Genomic DNA, 24,297 nt, shown 5'->3' on the forward strand with positions numbered 1-24,297 from the left:
ATACTGCCCTTTGTTGATAAAGTATTCAATATGTGTTTCGTTTTGTTTCATTTCTACTTACTGATTAATTGTACTGTTTTTAGTTTACTTACAACCGGGCAGTACTGTTATTATATAAAGCTATAACAAAGGCCATGTTAAAACAAATGTGCATTAATCAATAAATGAAAATATACATGCATCATAAAATATTTATATTTAATTAGAAGCAGATATAAAAATTTTAGCAAACATATTGCGGATTTGTGTAAAATACAAAATGTATCTCAATCATCTTTGTCGACAAAATAGCAAATATGTAGGTCATTAAAATATGTTAAAAGACTTGCAGTCTTCCAAGTTATCCTTGATGTTGATTTGTTCCAAAGAACATGCATATACAATATTTATGATATATATGTCTAAAAGTGTATTTATCTATGACTGTTATAATATTATGTGCGATTTTTATGTCAATGTAGATGATAAAAAGAAATGTACATTGTTGATATGCAAATAAATTTAAAGCATTGAAATGTTTTTTATCATTATAGTAAACATACCAGTAAAATAAAAAGACTATAACTTGTTTATAAAATATATATGTATTTCCATCCAATGCTAAAGGAGTAACATTAAACTTTTCGGAAAACAAAATTTTAGATGGATCTGTGGTTGTGTTTGGGGTTCTCTTTGCTTCCGGGAATTCTACCCTTACCTTTAATTATTTTAGAGACACCTTTACATCAAACATAGACATTGATTACTCTCAGCATTAGGACTGAAGGATATCATTTGAGCCGTGCCATGGGAAAACCAACATAGTGGGTTTGCGACCAGCATGGATCCAGACCAGCCTGCGCATCTGCGCAGTCTGGTCAGGATCCATGCTGTTCGCTTTCAAAGCCCATTGGAATTAGAGAAACTGTTAGCGAACAGTATGGATCCTGACCAGACTGCGCGGATGCGCAGGCTGGTCTGGATCCATGCTGGTCGCAAAGCCACTATGTTGGTTTTCTCATGGCACGGCTCAATTTTAAAATTCTGTAGGCAGAGAACGAAATATACACGAGTGTGATGAAACCTTCAACTGTTATAGGCAGGAAAGGGGTTTATGGAACATACCCAAAATGTACAAAATTGTATCATGTAATATCAATACTTCCAAAACTTTATCAGTTATATATGACAAGATTATACTTAAAAAGTGTAATTTTTGAGCATTTTAAGTAAACTACATGGACTCAAAGTGTATATAACTTTAATCAAACTTCTTCGTATAGAAACAACATTTCAGACATAAAAATCTTATTGGGAACGATACATATCAAAGCATTGTTGAAGCTTTGAATTAAATACCCAAGTCAAATGGAAGAGGCCTTTCAACTGGTTTGTGAAAGTTCGATGCCCATATACATTCTTATCCATGTCTGATGGAAAAAATGAATATATAATCAGCACATGCATCAACATGCATCAAAATTGATCAATATTACTTAAAGCAGTATAATAATGTTTGTTGATTCTCGTTTCTCGTCCACTTAGGTTTAATTATCACATCATGCATAAAACAGGTACTCCCTAAGTTCCTGTTGGCTTCTTCTAGATACCTGCATTATAATTTATATTTTTTCCGTACTATTTTGCATTTCGTATCAATATTTTGCAGTTTATGTCTTTGAGAAAAATATGTTCGGAAAATATTAAAATAAGTCACGTGTAAATGGAATGAATTACATAAATTGATGAGTAGATATAAAACTAAATATTTGAAAATCTGACAAGAGGAAAAGGTTCCTGATAAAGACAAATAAGAATGTTAAACATGTGTGGTTAACTTCTCCATAAATCAGATCACTATCTAGTTTATTGACATTATTCAGTTTTCTGGAAGTAACCATATCTACATTATTCAGTTATTTACTATTGATTGATTTCGTTATGAGAAACGTAGAATAAGAAGATATGAAAAATACTTAAGCAATATTCTATCATTTTGTTTAGTGTAGCAAAACGTATCTTAAATTGTTTGTATAGGTAAACGTGCATCCTTGCTTTTTATCAAAAAGTATAAGCTCAAATATATATGCTCTGATAATGACAAAATTTAGCTCAGGACATGAAGAGAAGTTCCATCTTTCACCGACACGCTAATTAAGTACGCCACTACATTAGCCACTAGACAAATAATACGGAAATTTGCAAATCCGTAATCGTCATTTCATTTTGAGACATCTTTGATATAGACAGAGGCAATTCAAGTTTCGAATACGGATTTTATTTTCATTCAATGATAGCCCTTTGCCGAGGGGAGGTGGGGTGTGGGGGTGTATACTGCGATAATACGGCGGGAAAGCAATATGGACAAAAGCCCAAGAGCAGAAGCCACATTCAAAGGATGCATACCTCACACAACTTTCACATGGAACTATTGGTAAGTGTAATATGTAAATACCAACACAGCGACTGAGCGCAGGTTCACATTAATAATGAATGCAATGATAATAACATAGAAGTACAAACAGGCAGAAACATACATGCAGATGAAACGCAGCAAGATTTGGTCTTGGAACGCTCAACACCACTGGGGAGTTTTAACTGGTTTACTGGCGCCAAACCTAACATTATAACACCTATTATGGCCTCTTATTACAAGACGGAGTAAATATAATTACTCCCTGCTAAGTGAATTCCTTGCACACGTAATAGCAACCACATGTAAACATTGTCAAATACAAGTATGCGTATGTAAAGATAATTATATAAATCAAAACCCATGGACCCGTATACGTCTGTATTCGATAACTTTGCAGAAGCCTGAGCACGAGTAATTCATAACATTGCAAAGCAGGATATGGTGGACAAAAGTTAAACCAATCCGTCCTAATGGGGAGGGGTGGGGAGGGTGGGGGTGTAATTCATGAGCTAGATGCCATGCAGTTCTCCTCCTACCGCGAACATGCGATATTTTCTTCGCATTGTGTTTTCACATTTTCGCATCGTATTATTGAGAAATTACCTCGTATCTTTGCGTCTTCTACGACACTACTGCTTCATTTTTGGGTCTAAATCTCTCTAAATGACAATATTACACATACCAAAACTTATTACAATATGGATAATTTTGATTTTAGTATGTACACCAGGCAACGTCTTATGGAATATATATTACATTTCTCAATTAATTCAGTTTGTCAGAGTGTGTAGGTCTATATATTACAAACTTCCGCTTGCATAGGATGCGATTGGAGGAGGCTGCGGTTTTGTATCGTGACTTTACTTGTTTTAGATTTATCTGACCGTGTTACTGCACCGCTGCCCTTACGAATCTATAGAACGAATGGGTCCCGACGGTACACCGTACTAAACGGCTACCTGTCATTGATTAACACCTTATCAATAGGCAAACGCATATAACATTTTTCTCAACAGACATGTTTTATTGTTCTTTTCAAAGTACGGAAAACTAACTTTAAATTACATACAATGGATGAACCTGGCCTCTGTAGGAACAAATTAAACTGGTAATAAACTCAGACAGAAATTGTCTGGTTTTGAACTTTAAATACATCATACTGACATGGTACAGAAAGGTGGTTTGCTGAAGCGTCGAGTACAGAGTAAGCAATAATCGACAGAATAATTCCGATGTAAGGAACCCGCATATTCATTCTTAGGCTAATAGCTGATACACGTTCACTTGAGTAATCTCGAACACTGTATCATGAGAATTTCGTGTAAATGCTTTAATGACTCAACCTTACAACCTTAACTTGCCGGAGCAAGTATCAGGAAAATAAGACAGTCATCCCATATTGAAAGTTTTGTTTTTGTACGTGATAAGCTTTTCATTTTCTGACAACTCTACCTTTAACTGTATGTGTCGTTTCACACAATATGAAAATATCGTGAAGAGAAATTGAATAAAGAAATTTCAAAATTAGAAGAATTAGCAAATTTTCAATTTTTTTTGTTTTGAACAAAATAAAGTGCAATAGATTGAGTATACACGAAAACTTAGAAAATGCTCAAGTATTCATGCAATCGTATGGATTTATATATCTTGAAATAAATAAAACAAACGGTCACTACTTTATGATATAAATCTAAAAGTCAACACTATTTGTTTGATGTAACATGAGGTATTGATTTGATCATTAAACAATGTGGGTGGAGGAGGGGAGGGGGGGGGGGGGCGCGAGGAAGGTGCGGGGGGGGGGGGGAACAAGAATAAACTCCAAGAGGTAAAGCCATGTTCCAAAAACGCAGCCTCTCCAAAGCGCAAACAACAGGACACCGACGTGCATAAGGCTAGCATACAAAGAGACAGACACTCGCAAAGACAAAGTCAAAGCAAACACATGAGGACAAAACGAATAAATAAAGGAATAATTTGGGACACCGCCGTGAAACGGTCAGTGGCAATACCACCACTGGGGAGCTTAAATGCGTTTATGGTGTTCTTAAAAATGGGTTGAGATAGTAAAATGAATAAAATTACAGCTTTGTTTTATTTGATATTTTTGAAATTAAAATGGCTTCATATGAATACTCTGTCTTAAAGGTATGCTAAATTTCGAAGATGTTACTTTAGTAACTTTAACCTTTAACCTGCTGGCGGCAAGTGATTCTGCCTTTGCGAACAGTGCAGACCATGATCAGCCTGCACATTCTGCACTGTTCGCTATTCAGTCAATAAATTTTCAGTGAACACACCTTTGATAAATAAGTGGTACTGCCAAGATTGAATGATGGACCAGTCCATTTTAGAATTTAGCAGGGTAAAGATTAAAGATACTGGCAAAATAGCGAATAGCGAGATAGCTGTTTTGTTCAGTATAACAGCCTTGATAGCTTGATTCTTGCTTGATACGAAGCGGAATGTCGAATTGAGTCTGCCGTCTTAATGATGAACCTGGAAATGTCAGTTAATAACAACATTCCTAGTATAATAAAAGATGATGGAGGAAGATAGCAAACACACTTCCAATTACAAGTTTATAATAAATCTAATGACCAATTAGCTCTTATTATGAGAAATGGATTTATGATGGTAATAAAGAAAGTTCTGCAATTTGTCGAAATAAACTTGGTTAACTGAATAATACTCAGTCTATTAGTATACGAAATCCGTGACAGGTATTTTCTATTTACTTCGTCTTTATTTTGTGCGATCCATAAATTTCAAATCTGAAAGTCTATATTGATGTCTAATAATTTAGAGTGGAGTCGGAAACATACTGTAACTGTTATAACACTCATCCCATTATTGAAATCGGCATGAAATTTGAAACAGTTATATATTATCATACGGGTAATTTGTGAACTGTTGAAAAGCTTTATGTTTGCTTGCTGAAGGTCCTTAAAAGCACTTTCACAAAACAGTACAATTACAAAGAAAATCAGAAATGTGGTGAAGATATCATATCGTTACAGCAAGAAAACACATCTCGGAGTGTTTCTTTAAAATCATTGGGTCTATTCAAGTTTGCTATAAGATGTTACTAGGGGGCGCGAGGGAGTTGCACATTTCATTACCTGTCATGAAGAGCTGCGCACCGAGTCTGCTATTATTCTGCTTGGTTGTGTTCTTCGCTTCATCGTATCTTTTGTAAAGGAAATAAAACATGAAACAATTAAAATTAATTCAGAATTTTGTCAGATATCTAATTATTATAATTTTTACATCCCGAGTGTGTAATGTTCAAACCAAACGTTTACTTTTTAAAAAAAATAAAAAAATATTGCTGGTTAAAGGGTAAGGAAAACATGACAATAAGTTAATTTTATATGAAAGCCATCCTCAAGTCTTTCATAACGCTGAAGGAATTTTTAAAATCGCACCTCTATTGAAAAAAATATGGCAGTTTGAAATTTAAGAAAATGGCTGATCATGGAGGCAGCCATTTTAGTGTGTTTATGACGTCATTTACACACTACTGAATTCTATATTTATCAGATAACCTTTTAAATAGATTAATTTTCGTGTTTCTTGAGTGTAAGGTGTAAAAAATGATAATTCTTTCATTATAGCTGAAAAAAATAGAGATTTTACAGAAATAAGTAAATACAGCTCAAATGTGTATCTAAAAATTTCATAAATCCGCCATTTTGTTTTTTGTTGCCATGGAAACAAAATGGCTGCCGATTTGACCAAATATTTAAATGCTCATAACTTTCTCATTTTCACTCCAATTTTGGAAATTCTTTCACTTCTTTAAATAATTTAAAAAATCCCAGCTAAATCTTCAAATTCACAACCATGTTGGGATGAGCGAAACTGTACACGACGAAAATGTCTGTCAATTTTCTGCAATATCCCATAGTTTGAATTGTCAGTGCTGTTTGATTATGATATATTATTGTATGTTTACATAAAATCATGACTGATTTTAAAACAAACCTGTGTTCCTGACAAATTTTGTACAGCATTGATCAACTGAAAAAGAATGGATTCTGGTGGCATAATGTTGGCGCAACAGACACCGTGTCAACGTTTTGAAATGATATGGCATCCTAATAATTTATTTAAACTTCAAGATGAATCCACGCATAAGCAAGACAGAATGCATTTCTCTTACTTACTAACAAAAGTACTTCTTAAATTTAGCAAATGCATTCCCAATTCCGGTCATTTAACCTTTTAATGAGAAACCGTGCCCCCGAAAAGCATAATTTACCATCAAAATCAATTTATCTAAATGCACATTGCTTGTACAAATGAAAACCTGAAACTTACATTAAAATTTGGTGGTAAACGGGTCTATCGTTCCCATGTGATGATTGACAATCACTTCGAAATCTGTTGGCTTCTTTTATCTTAAATAACATATGAAATAGACATCTTTTGCCATATTTACATTTTCTTTCGTCACACAAGGCCGTAAATGTAAATATTCGTTTTTTAAAGTATTCAAAAACAAACATTTCTGACTACTCCCATTAAAATTAAAATGTTAAAATTCAGTACATTATTCCTAATCAAATTTATTCTTTTTTCTATATTCTTTATATTTCAATTACAACTCTATTGTCTGTGTTTACTATGCTTTTGTTCGTTTAAAAGCACTCCTCTACATTGAATCCAGAGGTATTTGATTTTAAATAAAATTGAACCGCACCATGAGAAAACCAACATAGTGCGTTTGCGAACAGCATGGATCCAGACCAGCCTGCGCATCCGCACACTGGTCAGGATCCATGCTGTTCGCTAACAGTTTCTCGAATTGCAATAGGCTTTGAAAGCGAACAGCATGAATCCGCGCAGGCTGGTCTGGATCCATGCTGGTCGCAAACTCACTATGTTTGTTTTCTCATGGTGCGGCTTAATTGTTGTGTGGCTAGTGCTATTTGCTACTTAGAAGAACTGTGAGATCTCTTCGAATTGTTTCGTTTTACTGTATTCAAGCAAGAAGCTCTTCTGTCACTTCCAAGCAGCAGTAGCAGAAGCCACCAGAAGAGAAAAGCGTTCTGACTGAAATACCTTTGAGCGACAAAACATTAATCAATAACGTGTACATAAATAGTATTTTCTCCGTGTTTGACAATATGATTTTTTTTTTATTCTTTACAGCTTAAACTATAATATGAGCTTTAATAACTTTAATTGTATATATTTCTAAAAAGCACCGATACACCTCCCCTGTTATTAAGTTTAAATTTAGTCGCGAAAAGATAATTCATTTATGAAAAAATAAAACTTCTACAACTTTTCTGCCGTTGAGTGCTAACAAAAACTTGATATATAGATGTTTTGGCTCCACCCGTGTGTTTATTGGTTACATTTTACATTGTGATCATACCTTAAAATTCATTCAGTAAAACACATTGCAGACTGCGAGAAAAGTAATATACTTTGAAATTATATCGTGCACTGATAAAATATCTAAGTAGTTAAGATGCAGAGATTTTAGCTTAACTCAAACCGTAGTGTTTGAAATATGCACTTTTTATCGCGATATGTACAAAAAATCAAGTAAAAAAGACTTGTCCTAGAATAATGTGGCAATGTCATTGCATTGCACAATACTTATTTGACAATGTCATTGCAATACGCATGAACATTGCATATTATGTGCTCACTATATCCTGAGTTAAACGTGTGTCAGCTTGAGAACGTCTCTGACCTTTTCGTCAATTTACAGGAATTTTAGGGAAATTGCTTATCTAGAGGACTCTTTTAACTGTGAGTATCTTTAAAAGGTAGTTATAAATTTGAATTGTGATTTCATAAAGAAACATAAATATAGACATTTTTAAATCATAGGAGAAATCAGATTTTTTCTTTTTGTTTTTATTTTTTATTTGAAACATAAATCGGAAAATATATTTTAAAAACTTGCTTGTTTCAAATGTGATCCTGGTCAGTTTTAAACATTGTCTTTCACCAAATTTCAAAAACATATTTCAATATGAGGTTCGTTATTATTAGCGTCTTCTGATATTAAACTGTCTGCACTAAAATATTTCATAGCAGGGGGTAAATATCTACATATAAATGTCAGTGATAGATGTTTCACACAGATATTATGGTCGAAATAATACTTGATGAATATTAGATTTTATCAAGATAGACATAATAATGATTTGATTTTAATCGTAATGAATATACTACTAAAAGTTTATTAACATGACACAGACATGTCCCTGTTTGTTCCAACTAGAGTTTCTTGGTAAAAAAAGATTATAAAATCAGTAAGAAGATCCTTTGGAGTCATAGAACGCATTCCAAGCAAATTAATACGAGACTCGTTTTTACTGAGTCTGTTCATGGGCGGTAATGAAATGTGTAAAACCATTCATGCCCCCTAGCACAGCATAATAGAACAATAATTTGCAAAATAATATACCATAGCTCTCTATTAGAAATCGTGATGCAATGTAAACACTGTAACAAAGAAAAAAGCTTAAACTTCAGCTCAAATAAGAGATCAGAATAATAATGTTTAAACATGTATATCGCTATAAAACATTTATGGATTCCTAACAAAAAAGTTCTTATATGCGACAGCGCACGTACATACACACTATAAACCTGATACCTATAATTATAACTGATACCTTATACATGCTCTGTAGGAAGTATGTTCAATGACAGTTTGATCATATTTGCATATGTAGGCTTTTACATTCATATTCACTTACACGTTCCTAGACTGTAGGCACGATATCTGCTTAAATGCTGTGAGAGCGTTTCGATTAAACTGCCATTAATGCTACGCTAATCCAGATTCAAAACTGACTTGATTATGCAAGTCGAGTGATAGTTAAATAGAAACTGCGGTCCAAATAAATATTTAATGAAAAACATTATTGACATAGCCACCTTGAAGCCGTTTTACGCTGTCTGTATGTAAGTGCAATGCACAAAAGGGAAAGTGATCATATAAGGTCACATTTTAAAATTTTCAATCGCACGTCGTCCTGCATCATCATTTTTACTTAAACATCATCTCCTTGGTCATCAAACTCGTTCTGTAGAATTCTGGTATGAACCTCTCCCAAGTTTGTTGAAGGATTCCGCATGATCTCTTTGCAAGTCAACCAGAGATAAAAACTTCAAACAACTTCTTCACATCGACCATTTAATGGATTTTCACCAAAGTTTGTCAGTAGCATTGTTATGGACCAGAATCAAGTTCATTCAAATATTTTCGCTTACCTCCTCACAGGGGCCGTCAGAGCTAAAAGAAGAAAAGGATTTTTCTACATAACAATTGTTTCTAATACATTTCTGCATGGATCTTCGCCAGACCTGATGTGTAGTCTCCTGGTATTGACTTCTTTCATGTCTCAGGGGTTAGATCTTTGCGCACAGAAGACGATGTCATTTGGAAACCCATCCAGTTTGATAGGAATGTTTTTTAAATAAATATTGATTCTTTTAAGTCACTCCCGATAAAAATAAGCCATACGACAGATTCATTGAGGGTTATTAACTATATTGAATTACGCAATGTAAAATAAAAGATAATCCGTCATATATAATGATTTAATGTATTATTAAATTTAAGATAAACTAGTTGCAATTTTCTTTTTGAACATGTTGTTTAATATTGGTATATGATTTTATACAAAAATGTTGCTTGTTTTTTATGTTCGTGGTTTGAAATCTCCTAACTGTGTATGCATGTGTTTTTTTTTATTTTGGGCGGTGTCTTTCAACAGAAACTTTGTATATTGGTATATGAAAATGAAATATCAAAATGAGGTAAAAAAATTCAAATGCTTAAAATATATTCAAAGCGATTTTCAATGGATGGAGCTCTTGGGGTAGGCGGGGTGTGGATGGGTAGGTGGGTGTTAGTTGTGTTGCACATTTCATTATCTCTCGAGAACAGACGCAATCAAACTGACACTGCTTTTGGTTTACTTGGTTACTATGCTTCGAAAGGAATTTCTTATAGATTTTATTTTCGAAATAACAATGTCATGATCAATAGTATAATTTGAGTGAAGTTGTCGCATTTTAGTTCTGAATTGAAATCATCTTCCCCTGCAATCGCGAGTTACTCAGTTCTAAAAACCACCCTTAAAAGAATAACTTTCTTGCATACCGTGGTTAATTTCGGGACTATATCCAACCTTTGGTGAATGAGAATGTAAAATTCTCTCGCTTGTATTTTACATTAGACCAGAAATTACGTTTTGTACGCTAAAAATATAGCCCAAATTGTATGTCTACATAAATGAACTTTTCGTATGAAAATTTGATGAATAATAAAGAAACTCGATACTTCAATAGACCGATTTACGAAAACAATCTGACAAACTTAAAGTCACGATTCATCAAAAGTAGTTTTTTGAATTATGTCAGAGATAAAACCAATATTAAACAAAACGCCGAAACGGAACCCTTTAACTTCAGCTTATAGGCGCGTAGCATTAAAAATGATATAAACTGGAATTCCATGTATTCCATGTTGAACGATATTATCATAGAAAACGGAGCTAAACAGTTTAAAGCTTAAAAACGGAATCATAGACTTATTGCAATTAAAGAACATATTGTTTGTAGGCAAACACGTGATTATTATCAAAAATGTGAAACTGACCATTGTCTTTTCAGATGTTCAAACATTATCCCAGTGAGGAATGCAATTCCTGTCTTTTTCCGAAAACGTAAAGTATGTTCGTGTTTGGATGACAGTCTTCTTCATGGTTGAGTATGAAGCAGAGCTCAGTGTTTAACTACATATTATATGATTTTAAATTAAGAGAAAGGAGAGCAAGAAATATGCATGTCAATAACGTATTGTTCATTGAATATTTAAAAGTTTCAAAAACTCACTATAATAACAAGGAAGGTAATTTTCCAAATTTAATCAAATTTGTAAGTTACCTAAAAAGCACATACCGATTAGAAATAATGTCAATTAACAAGTTTCGCTTCCATCTTGTTATTCAGTACTGATAAATAGCACGTAGATGTACATCATGTTACTCCCCATTATTCCGATTGCAACAATAGCAAACTAATGTAAAGAAACATCATTTTGCGTCGTAGAGTTTTCTATTTAAGATTATCTGTAACAGACGCCGTTTTACGATTTTGTTTGTATAAATATCGTGTAATTATTTTGTAAATATTGATAAAATGTATGAATTTGGTAATCAAAAATACTGCACTTTGCTATTGTATCTAATACATATTCTTCTTAAACAGAATAAACAAGTGATGTACATGTTTCCAAAATGAAAAAGCAAAGTTCAATGTTCACGTAAATCTAATAAACCGACTACAATAATGAAAACTTGTGATAAGGAGTTATTTATAAGCAAACAATTGTAGATAAGACTACAAAATAATGTAAGCAAATGCGCTGATGGCGTTGTTAAAATAAATATTTTTGTAACAGTTGGCCATTCGGTCATTACCCAAAGGCCAGCGACAGCTGTGCTATATCAGAAGTACCAAATGTAAGTTATACCAAAATGTATACAAATAGATTTTACGCCAAACATATATACACTTGTCAATTTGTTGATATAGTTAAGTAACCTGTTTGTCAACAAATTCAACTGAATTGAAAGATTGCTTAAAAAACATCTTTATTTTGTTACTTTACATAACTTTATTTTCAATTCAATTTTCGTTTAATGGTAAACCTAGCTTCTGTGCAAACAAGTTACTAAATAAAACAACAGAAACAATATACTTAGAGAGAACCATCTGGTTCTGACATGTCAGTACACCATAATGTCTTTGCCGGATTGTAAGCAAATGGTTTGGTATGTTTAAACACATGTTATACAAGTTAAAGCATACCAAAAGTTCCTTCTAGGGCACATCTATATAAATATATAAAATGACCATCTTGTAAAATTTTGGTTGCAATGTCTGTTTTATACTGCCAAAAAATATCAGGTAAGTATTTGCGCTAGTTATTTAACATAAATTGATAAATCCAACAACAAATTAAATCTGTTACCTCTTTCATTATAGTAAATACGGCAGTAAGACATTGACCTGGAATTTGTTATTGCACAATTTATTTGACCTGTCAAATTTTGTTCCTGGCTTTCATTATATTTTATTCAGGCCTATATAAGATAAACATGAAAGCCAGAAACATGTTTTGACAGGTCAATAAAATAGAACAATACACATAATTAGAGGGTCGCAATGGGGTTTGTTTTCATATATTAACAATGCATTTGAAGGTAACGATAATATTTGGTTGTTTACATTTAAATTTTGCTGATATATGTCTATCTGGTGAATGTACATATGTTCAGGAGGAAATCAATTAATCATCCTCGGGTTTAGTATGTAACCCATGGATTCCCCCCAATTGAGAAAGAATAGTTTAACGTCAGAGGTTATTTCTAAGGTCACAGAGTTTTATTGGTCGGCTTGTAATGACAACAGCTTTCTGTATCAGTAGCTCAGTCAAGTGTGACTTATTAAACTGTAATATTCCTTCTCAAGAGAAGGAATAATAAAATCTGTTCCTATAGTGCGGATGAATATAATAAGTGTGGTGAACTGGGGTTTAAGTCTTGCTCAGAGGCAGACTAACTAGAAAGAAAAGCAAACTTTAAACCATAAAAATCATTCTAAAAAGAAAGTAAGAAAATGCGACAATAAGCAGAATACCTGAAACAAATTCTTCACGGTGGTATAAATTATCTAAGCACTGAATAAATTCTTCACTGTCGAAATAATCCCAAAATTTGTTGAAATATAGTCTTCAAAGTTAAATCTTAAGTGATAATATGTTGAGAGAAACTTTAACTGTGACTAAAGACAATTCATTAAATTGTACAAAGAGTAATCAGGTCAGAAAAGCGTTTCCTTATATACGATAAAGTTCCATTTCCAGAATAGTCACTACACATCGATAAATTCAGCTGATGTATTCTACTCTCTTTGAGGTAATAAGGTTCTAAAATTTTGTTCTGTAGGACTCTATTATTTCTATGCAATTTCTAAATTGTTTTTCATACATTTAGTCAAATGAATGATATAATGGGAACAACCCTAAGTTAAATTAAGCAACTACATTATCATCGTTTAAGCCAATGAGACAACAATTAAATTCACAAATACATAAAAATCTTTATACGTCATATCCGTTGGCCACGTTTTTCACTGGTGCGCATTAAACATTTATTTTTTTAACTTTTCTTACTTCTACGTCTTACTTTTACATAACATATGTATAATATTCACAGAATGAAATTAAGTTCTGACTTGTGTAAGACTTATCATCCTTATACCACATATATCTCTGGGGTTGGGTGGAGGGTGCTGGGGGTTAAATGTTATTCTTCTTTCAGTGAAGTCTGTCGTAATGCGTTTCAGAAGTTTAGCGCAATATTCAGTATGGTTAATTTCGTATTTTGTAAGTTTCTAATGTCGTTCAGAACTGGTTACTATGTTCAAATTATGACAGCATTTTACAGTCATGTTGCAGAATGCTTGCATGCCGTCATTTATGGTTATAGAATATTCTTAAATGAACATTCCGGCGAGTCCTACTGCTCTGCTGTGTTTTTACTTTGCGTAATTTTGGTACATATACACATGCACACATAAACACCTATCCATCCATCCATGAGTTTATTAAGCCTTTTATTGGAGGCTTCATTCGTTGAACGAGACAGATTCTTGGATTTTTTTGTCTATATGTGTACAGGCCAGCTACTAGCGGTTATGCTCATTAGGAGGTAAAATTAAGACCGCCTTGGGATACCCAGTATCACAGTTATCTTGTACCGTCCTTGTTTCATTCATCTGTATTTTAAAGATTCGTGTCAGCTAGGGCAACATCAAACACACCAGCACTGATTTATCTTTACTGATCCCGTTTAGTTCTTTATTATAGCCGTCATCTTAATCAAGTATATAGCCCAGTTTATATCAAAGTAAACAATTTTAACCACACGGTTTTTGACCATAGCCAGACTTCATAAAATCAGCACTAGTTTTCATGTACTTTGGATAGTTAGGGCCAAAATATTTCATTTTGAAGTCTGGCTTTTAAATGGATACTATTATGCAAAATCAGTTAACACATAAAACTCGAATACGGTTTTCTTTTAAATTATTTCAAGTTAAATTTCAATAGTACACGTTTTGGTAAATGCTGATGCCTTTCACTGATCATAATGATAATATTTAGCATATAACGTATGATATGTGTACCATTTAGAATGTATAAGACTAGGAATTGTCTTTTGTTGCAGATAGATAGCACTAGCCATCATATTCAGGCAAAAGACGGCATTAAGAACTTGTCGATTGTTTCTAAATTTAAATTGAATTCATATGAGAATGGCAGAATTGACGAAAAAAAAACAAAGTTGTCCACCAATTTAATACTACTTTATCTTATAACTGTCCGCAGTGTAATAAAAATAGGTCTGAATATATAGTTTATACATTTATTTTAGGTATCTTACCAGCTTTTAAGTAACCGTAATTGTGTTAATGGTGTAAAAATCATGTATAAAAGAAAAACCTGGTTTAAACAGCAATCAGCACCGAAGGATGTCGGACAAGGCAGGTTTTACTTTAGAAAAACATCTTTAATATGAGTTTAAAACTAAAATACATCTTCATTAAAGTTTACTGACGATTGATGTAGTTCTAATTCTATTTGTCGAACACGAACTAAAACGTTGCGTTTTTTATTTACAATCTGTAAATATTTGCACAGTATATATAATAATATTTGGTACCAGTTTTTACTTCCTGAGCTTCCCAGACAAGAGTTGTTTTAAAAGACGCCTTTTGGCTCTGCCCTTGTACTTGTTGATAGCATTTTGATAAAAAAGTGTACTTTTGTTTTACTGAAACAAAAGTTGATTAGTTATATTTTAAAATATCGCTACAGTTGCACATATTTTTTACTACGCAGAGATATTTTTTAGAGAACTGTTAGAAATTATGCTTTTAATATATGAATGATCATAGCGAAAAGGTTTAAGTAGCTTTTTTAAAGGCGATTTAACAATGACATTGGTATACGTTTGAACATCTACTAACTAAATGCATTCATTTACATTTGCATATTCGGATTTAGAAATGTTTTAGCATAACGTCAAATACAAATGTAACTTTTGAATAGTCGTGTTTCTTGCATCTACAAGGATTTTTATTTAGGAATTAGAAAAGAAAGTCTTGAGTGTGAGTATTTCATATTGCCTCTCTCTTGTTAATTAAAGAAGTTTCACATTTGTATTGCAACTTCGTAGTTACTTTAGTTTAAAGACAGTACATGATGTTGCATCTGAAAAAAAATCGTCGCTTAGGAGAGAGAAGTATACAGATACAAGATATAATGTTACATTCTTCCCTTCTTCCGAGTCTTAGGAAAGTTACAGATTCTTTCATTTTAAGAACATATTATGCATATTCAAGTGCAATATATGAATGTTAACTGGTAATCATTTGTTTCATTGCAGGAGGTAATGCTCTTATATCTAAATGTCGCTAATTCCTGTTTGATTTAAATAGAAATAGTATCAGTGAGTGCGCTTTACATCACATGTGGCTTTTCCAAATGTAGCTCAGATTATCATTAGAAGATCGTACAAAAATATGTTGTGTTGATCCTTGTCGTGCAAAATAACTTTACATGTATATTTTCTAAAGCATTTGAATGGATAAAATGTTTACACTCTTTTACGTCAAAATATGTTAAGCATCAATTTGAAAAGGTGATCGGGCTTTATTAAGTTTTCAATATCAAGGCAATCGTAAGTTATTTTAGAAAAAGATCATAATAATCTTGATGTACGACTAAAAGGTACATCAATCCATATATACATACATCTAATTTATACCACTAAAATGTACAATTTGTATAAAGTCCGAATAAATGCCACTTTGTTTTTCATTTATATATGCTGGCGAGCACTCATTGGGATCATGTACATGTTTATTTAAGAAATGAAATGATTTTTTCGGTGTTCATGCGTAATGAACGACAGAATAGGATCGGCAAATCCATGAATCTCGCTAGCGATTCATGTTTAATTTGCCGATCCTATTCTGTCGTTCATTTTGCATGAACACCGAAAAAAATAGTTTCATTTCTTATATTTACATTATATTTCCTTTCCATTTGTAAACAAGATAATATTATAAATTGCACATATTGTGTGGCATTTAACATTAAAATCAGCTTCCCGGCCTTTCTGTGCACCAGACGTAATAATTGCGACGTCTCCCTTACTGTACGTGGACGTCGTCAAAACAGCGGCCGGTTATCACTAAGCAGCGATGACGTAACTTTCGCGCCGTTCTTTTTGCTGTTCATACGAAATGAACGTCATAAAGAAAAAATACAAAACTATATATTTAAATTTCCGTGTGACAAGTTATGTATGAAATAAGATAATAATTTCGTGAAATCGTCAACAAATGTAGAAAATATCCCTATACCCCCTGTAGAAAAGTTGTATCTTTTAGTGTCAACGGTGTGTAGCTTTTAGCGAGCAAAAGAAATGTTGTATCATTTAACGTCAGTTTTGTAACTTTCAGTGTGCCTTGATTTTGTATTTTGTTTATTTAATGTTGATTTATCATTTAGTGACAGTTTTGTATCATATAATGTCAGTTGTATCATTCAGCGAAGTGGTATCATTCAGTGTTCTCACCTTTGTATTAGGGGCATCTACATTTATTCAACAATTGTACCACACTATTACATTCTATGGATTTTGATAGTGTTGGCAGCTACACTGGATTGTGTGATGAATGATATGACATCTAAAGAGATGATCTCGTGGATGGAGAATAGAAAGTGTCCTCTTCTTTTCCAGACACAGATGTCAGGGCATTGATCAAAAGTATTTGAAAGGAAACATGAATGCCCAGCCTGAAAATGTAGACACGTTTGACTCACAGTAGCCTGCTATATGTATGATGATCGAGTTGCAAAAGTAAAAAAATAATATGTATGTCTGTAGAAGGGAAGGTGCTGCTGAAAGAATGGCATGCTGTCATTTCAACAACCCCCCCCCCCCCCCCCAACCGGAATTTTTATTATCTCACCTGAGCACAAAGTGCTCAAGATGAGCTATTGTGATCAACCATTGTCGGTCGTCCGTTGTCGTGCGTCATCCATTGTTCGTTTTCAAGAGTTTGTTAACAATCTAGAGGTCACAATTTTAGCCCAATTTTAGTGAAACTTTACCACTAACCACTTAAAGTCTCGGACGATTTCGTTACTGGTATTTAGGGTCAAAAATTAGGACATTAGCTTCAATTCTTAAAGATGCTGTTTTTGCCACTGACCGTTCCAAGGCAGTGCCGCACTATGTTTCTGTATTTGTTCGTTTTGTCCTGGTGTGTTTGCTTTGAATGTGTTTGTTGGTCGTGTGCACGGCCGCCTGCTGTTAGTTTCGGTTTAGGGAGCTGCGTGTTTTCAACATGGCTTTCAAATTGTTGGATATTTATCCTTGCTTTTCAACCCTCTAGAAGCTACATTTTCTACCTCACCTCTTTGAAACTTTGACAGAATGTTTGTTTTGAAATTGGGTTATCAGAGGTAAATAAACCAGGGCACTAGCTTAAATCATAGAAAACTTTGTTTACACACTAGAGGCCATATATTGTGTTTGATCTAGAAACTTTATCAGAATGCTTTTCGCTATTAAATCTAGATCATGTTAAAAACTAAATTACAAATTACTTGAATTAAAACCTAGGTCAATAGGTCAACCTTGTTTACTCTCTACAAGCCATCATTTTCTTTTAAAACTGTGTCAGAATGATTGTCGCTATCAAATCTGGGTCATATTTGCAACTGGAATACTTGCGGTCAGAAATTAGGTCTCAAGTTCAATATGGAAAAATGTATTAACACTGTAAAGGTCATATTTTCTGTTTGATCTCCTTAAAAATTTATCAGCATTTTAGTCGCCATTACATTTGGAGTATGACTGAATTACATGGGGGTGCGAAATTAGGTCACTTAGTCAAATGTTGGAAAGGCCTTGATGGCACACTCTTACTTGATCATCATAAGTCTTTATAAGAATGTTTTCCTCTAGATTAAGTTTAAAAGATGGTAAACTGAGGTCAAAAACTATGTCACTAGGTCAAGTCATAAATAAACATTTTCTAAGTCTAGAATTAATTTTTATAAGTTTCTGTAAAGAATAGTTGTCTCATTGAAAACAATCTAAGCCAGTTCAAAACTGGGTTGCATTAGATCTTAAACTAGGTCACAAGGTCAGATCATAGAACACATTGCTGAGACGCTAGAGGTCACATTTTCTACTTTATTTTCAATCAACTTTTGTCAGAACGTTGTCTCTGTGAAATCAAGATCAAGATTGAAACTGGTTTATCTAGGTCAAAAACTTGGTCACGAAAGACATTGTTGACACTTAAAAGCTTTCATTTATGAACTCATGTTTATGATGTTTGATCGGAATATTTGTCTGTCCAATATCTAGGATAATTTATTACTAAGAATATTCTACGTCATTAGGTCAAACAATAGAAAAACAGAGGCACCATTTTCAAATTTTACCATAAAACGTCCATGCGAGAGAATGTTTGTCTGTATGAAATCTAAGTCCAACTTAAAAGTGGGGTACTTGAGTCAAAAACTATGTCACCAACCATTGAAATCTTGGTTAATGAATTACCTGAAATCTTTGAAATCTAGGCCAAATAAGACGCTAGATTATTTGGTTTAAGAACTAGGTCAGATGAGCGATGCAGGGCCTTCAGGGCCCACTTGTTTATCTTCTGTCAAGTTCTTGAGAGAATTGAAAAGGGAAATGCAACATAGTAATATATTGAGTAACTATTGAAGAACATTGGACTAATGCAGGTTAAGGTTAATGTACTTATTGTATAAACAATTACAATTACAAACTTGTAATAATAATACACGAAGCTGAACTTACAAACATATCTGCGGATATCTCTTAAAGACCCGCCACAAATAACTGTTCTTTTCTCTTTTGAGTTTTCATTATGATAATTATATATGATCTGCATTTCAGATACTGACAAAAAATTTCAAGTTACTGACAGTGACATATACTAAACCAAGACAATGTGTTTTTAAATGTCTGAAGTCTAAACATTTTATTTAATCAATGTAGTAGGATGCACAGTATTTGATGCATTTAGTTAAGTTTAGGCCAGACTTTGTTTCTATAGAGTAAGATAGTTATTTACCAGTGTTTTTGAAACTTGAATAAGTTAGCAGATGAAATTGTGAAAACACATTAAATCAAGAAGGGACTAAGTTGTTCATTTGTCATCTTGTGGTATAGATGTATTAGACCTGTATAAGACCGACTTTAATTAAGGTAATGTTTGGATACGGTAGGTAACATGGTTGCTATGGGTCTTTAATTGTATGTTAGTACTCGTCACATGTGCAAACGTTGAGTAGCATGAGGTCGTGGGCGGCAGCATGCGTTTCCACTACCGATTTTGAACAGGCTCCTCGACATTTTCGTGTTGGGAGAGCTGTGGAGTTTCTACTTTTGCTAGATTATTTACAATATCTTTAAACAAAGTACACTGAAGTATTTGCCTGTCTAGTCATGAATGACAGTTAATTTTATCAGAAAGGAGCACTATCTGCAAAGAAAGAATTAAATGCGGCGAATTGGCGACAAATATTGTACCAACTAACGTTCGATTATGTCGGCAGTTTCATTATATTGATATCAAATGACTAACTATGTAATTTCAGAGTAGAAACTGTTGTCTAATAAATATTGAACTGACATAACCACTTTGACCTATTGCTACAAAACAAAACTTGATCGTGTTCTTTGTGTACATATAATTTCATCGAACAAGTACATTTACATAAATACAGACATTAGTTAGAATGCTTCCCTTTGTAGTTTGTCATTGTAAACAGTTAGCTCTATCTGATTTTTATCGAGTGTTAAAACATTTTAGTGTGCTGTTTCGAGAAACAGGATAGTTACCCTAATAAAAACGTTTATGTGGAAATTTCAAACAAAATCGCATTTGTGAGGCACGGTTTTACACGTGAATATTCAAAAAGATATTCTCTTTTTTAGCTGGTTTGATTATGATGTTAAGATAAATATTTGCTTAAGATAACGTGGTTAGTCCTATTCGATCAGGGTTGAAATTATCCAAAGACTGATTACAGATGTGCTATGTCGGTATACCACATCTAGTAATTATTGTTATTAATAATTAACTAACGTAATAAACGGCGTACTTACAAACAAAAAAATAAGGCCAGCTTTTCTGTAACTTTGATAATAAAGACTGTATGACACTTTCGTACACTGAATACACATATCCGCTAAATGAACAATAAGTTAAATTATAAACATTGACAGTAATTGTCTGGTTCTGTTCCATCAATACATAATAACTGACTTTGCAATGTTACATACAAAAGTTCACGCATCTGTTGCATAGACTGTTTCCATAAACCTTTGTTAAGTGGAGATATTTTTGGATGTGGAACTGGAATAATTACTTTTCTGTTTATAGTTAATATACATTATAGTTCTTGGCAATATGTTTCACTTTTACACATGCTTTAGATTTCTTAATTTTATGGTTCAAAGAAAACCATTTGCTTTATTAATTCAATCTCCATTAAAAGTAAATGAAATTAAGTTACATAATTTTCTAAACTGTTATTGCGATCTTCTAAAAGAAAGTGTGTAAATAATTAGAAGCATTGTAATACGGGTTTGTTTTGTTTATTGGTACATTATATAAAAGAAGTTGGTAAGATTCAAAATTATTTATTTTGTATGATAACTCTCAGAAGTCAATGATAACACTTGCAAATAAGAATAGTACATAACTGGTTAATTTGTTAAGCACACATCATTTTGACGGACAGAATGGCTAATACATTTATCAACATTAAAGATGGCAAATGATTTTTAGCCTTAACGACGCAGTGTTAGCCTTTTATTGCAATTCATTTATTGAGGAAACTAGTATCAGAATTTTGCTAGTAACGTTTTAAGAGGCGAGTTTACCTGCTACTTTAGTACTCGAAATCATAGAATCCATATTGTATTCCTAATTACACCAGAAAGATTTTCATACGCCACAAAAATAGTACCTTTTATGAATATTGCAGATGATTTAGCAATGATTAAGTAGGGCTAAGGTAGCCAAACTGCCCATTTAATTATGTAAGATAAGTTAGGCCTGGCCTTGTTTACATCATTCCATTCAAGATGTGAGGTCTCATTGAGTTCATCCTTAATATTAGGTACATAAGTATATTAGAATTACACTTTGACAATATATTAATAGTTTAACTTATGACTAGTTACAAATAGATTACAATTATATTATTAATACCACCATTCATAAGTGATATATTTATAAAGTTAAGGTTGTGAATGTTGCTATTTTACAGTTTTACCTGCAATCTGTTTCTTAAGACAGTCTGTCTCGTGATAAGTTAAATAAAATATATCGAAAGTTGCATGGCACAACGATATCAGATATTTCAGGTTTTAACGAACAAAACTGTTAATCATTCCTACTCTAGTTCAGTCTTCTTTGATACGTGACTGAAGAGAAAAGAGAACAGAGAAACTGAATTATATTTGTATTAATGGACATAATTGTCATCTACTTAAATGTTCATGACAAAAAATGTACGTCACAATGACGTTGAGATTATACCATTCAAAACTAAAAATTACAACTCTAAATTTTGTTGATCTATGAGGAAAATTTCTTCTAACGTATAAAGAAACTTGACTATTTTTTGTGCACTTGTGTATAAATGAAAGTGATTGTAATGTATATACAAGTTGTGAAATTGACGTGCTCCAACTGGACACACTGCAGCATTATTTTGGGTTAAATGGAAGTGTCATATGTAACCAATGTACTTGCAACAAGATAGACAACAACAATTTTTAAATATTGTAACATCAATAAAATCTGAAAAGTAGATCCTTCGGAAGCACCGAAAACAAGGCAAACAGTGAAAATTGCTGACTCGGTTTGATTGAGTCTGTTCATGAGCAGTAATGGAAAATGCAACACTGCCCACGTCCCCTAGCACCGGCTTAAGCAGTATTCAATCTTCAAATCAACCCTTATTCACTCATGCCAAGCGTATTGTGCATATTGTTGGAATGTTCCGGTTCAGTGGTTTTCAGTGGAGTTATGACCTTGATTTATTGTAAGTTGCAGAGTTACACTATTTGACCTTTACTTTGGGCAAGTTCACAAATCGTCACGAGTGATCAATGTGAAGCTTAGTTGTGCCTATCAACGGTGCGTTTCAGTTTAATTTTCTTTGAGGGAAGTTATGACCTTTGATTTGTTTAATTCTATGTCGACTGTGCTGCTCCACCTGTACTATTTTTTTGAGTCCACAAAAAGTTTACAGGAGTGATCAGTACCAAGCCTAGTTATGCATGTCATTGGAATGTTATCGTTAAGTTACTTTCACTGGAGTTATGGCCCTTAGTTTTCGATATTGTACAATGCCTATATAGTAAGTGGTGGGAAACATACACTTTTTCGAGAAAAAAAATCTCTAGTTTGTATTTGGTACAATGTATATAAATAAGGTTGCTGAAATATTACACTATTGATAGATGATCAGGTATTCCTGTGACTTGGAGCTAAGATTTCATTAATTATTTTTAAAATGTAAAGTATCATCTCATTCAAAACCATATTTGGAATATTTAGATAAGTTTGATGGTAATATCAATGCTGAAGACACATGGTGATTTAACAAAGAAAGCTATTAAGAAATAAGATAATTTATATTTACAGAGCAAGCACGATAATTGGAACTTAATCACTAATCTTTGTTTAAAGCTCGTTTAAATGCTGTTTCTAAGAACGTTTTCGAATCTTGCCATTACCCAAAATCAACCTCACACCTGTGCTATCTTGGGTGTTTTAAAAATTTACGAAAATAGAACGCCATTAATTTTCAAGAACACGTGTTAAAGGAATTTAATGGTTGTTTATGTTTTATATTAATCAACTCGCATATTAATAAACGGCCTGCTAACAAATAAACAAATGCAATTTCCTTTTCCGTAACTTCAATAACAAAGACTGATTTGCACTTTCAACAAATTAACCTCTTTTCTGAATGAACAAATAACAAACCCATAGACGTAGACAGAAAATGTCTGGTTCTTGTCTGTCAATACATTATAATTAATTTTGCAATGTTACGTGCATATGGTTTAAACATCTGTTACATAGAAGCCGTTTCAATTAACAATTGTAAAGCAAAGGTATTTCGGGGTGTTGAACCAGATTGCATATGACTACATTTGTTTTTGTTAATATACGTCATAACGTTTGGCAATGTGTTTCACTGACGTGATTTTGAACATTCTCTAAATTACTGAAATTACTGAATTTTACGTCTCAAAGAAAAACATTGTTGGTATTAATATAGTCTCCTAAATCTGTGAATGAAATGAAGTTGCAGAATTTTCTGAAATATTAATGAGATCTGCAAGACTGTATCATTTTTTTAAACAAAAGCGGCAACACTGCAAACATGGACCCGACTGTTGGTTCGTTATTTAATATATATATTCCGTATTAACAGACTTAAGGAAAGATTCATGTTGATAAAAGTTTTTTATATAATAATAATTAATTTACGTTTTGTATAAATTACTGAATTCATTTTAGGAGAAACTGAACAAAGTGTTATGGTTCCACATAAATTTTGGGGTTCTGCATACTGAAACAAAAATCAAGTTCCATAGCATTTTTATGTTTCTATATACATGTACATTCTATTTCACCATGACTTGCATTATCCCCGTTGATCATTTCACGACACGATTAATTCTGCTTTTGCGACCAGTGTAGATCTTGAT

At 33.0% G+C, this 24,297-nt stretch overlaps 1 protein-coding gene across 4 annotated transcripts in view; it reads left to right on the top strand.

Annotated features, from left to right (window-relative positions):
• The first annotated feature begins 7,957 nt into the window (after positions 1-7,957).
• LOC123529832 (hemoglobin-3-like) overlaps positions 7,958-24,297 on the top strand; it is a 31,834-nt gene continuing 15,494 nt past the window's right edge. Inside the window, exon 1 of one of the 4 annotated variants that reach the window (XM_053521579.1) lies at positions 7,958-8,181. The gene's annotated coding sequence lies outside the window, so the exon portion shown is untranslated. Of the gene's footprint in view, positions 8,182-15,299; positions 15,614-24,297 lie in introns of those variants that run through there. The other 3 variants (XM_053521580.1, XM_053521577.1, XM_053521578.1) reach the window with 3 other exon arrangements.

The sequence above is a fragment of the Mercenaria mercenaria genome, chromosome 13 (assembly GCF_021730395.1).
Source record: "Mercenaria mercenaria strain notata chromosome 13, MADL_Memer_1, whole genome shotgun sequence".
Taxonomy (NCBI): Eukaryota; Metazoa; Mollusca; class Bivalvia; order Venerida; family Veneridae; genus Mercenaria; species Mercenaria mercenaria.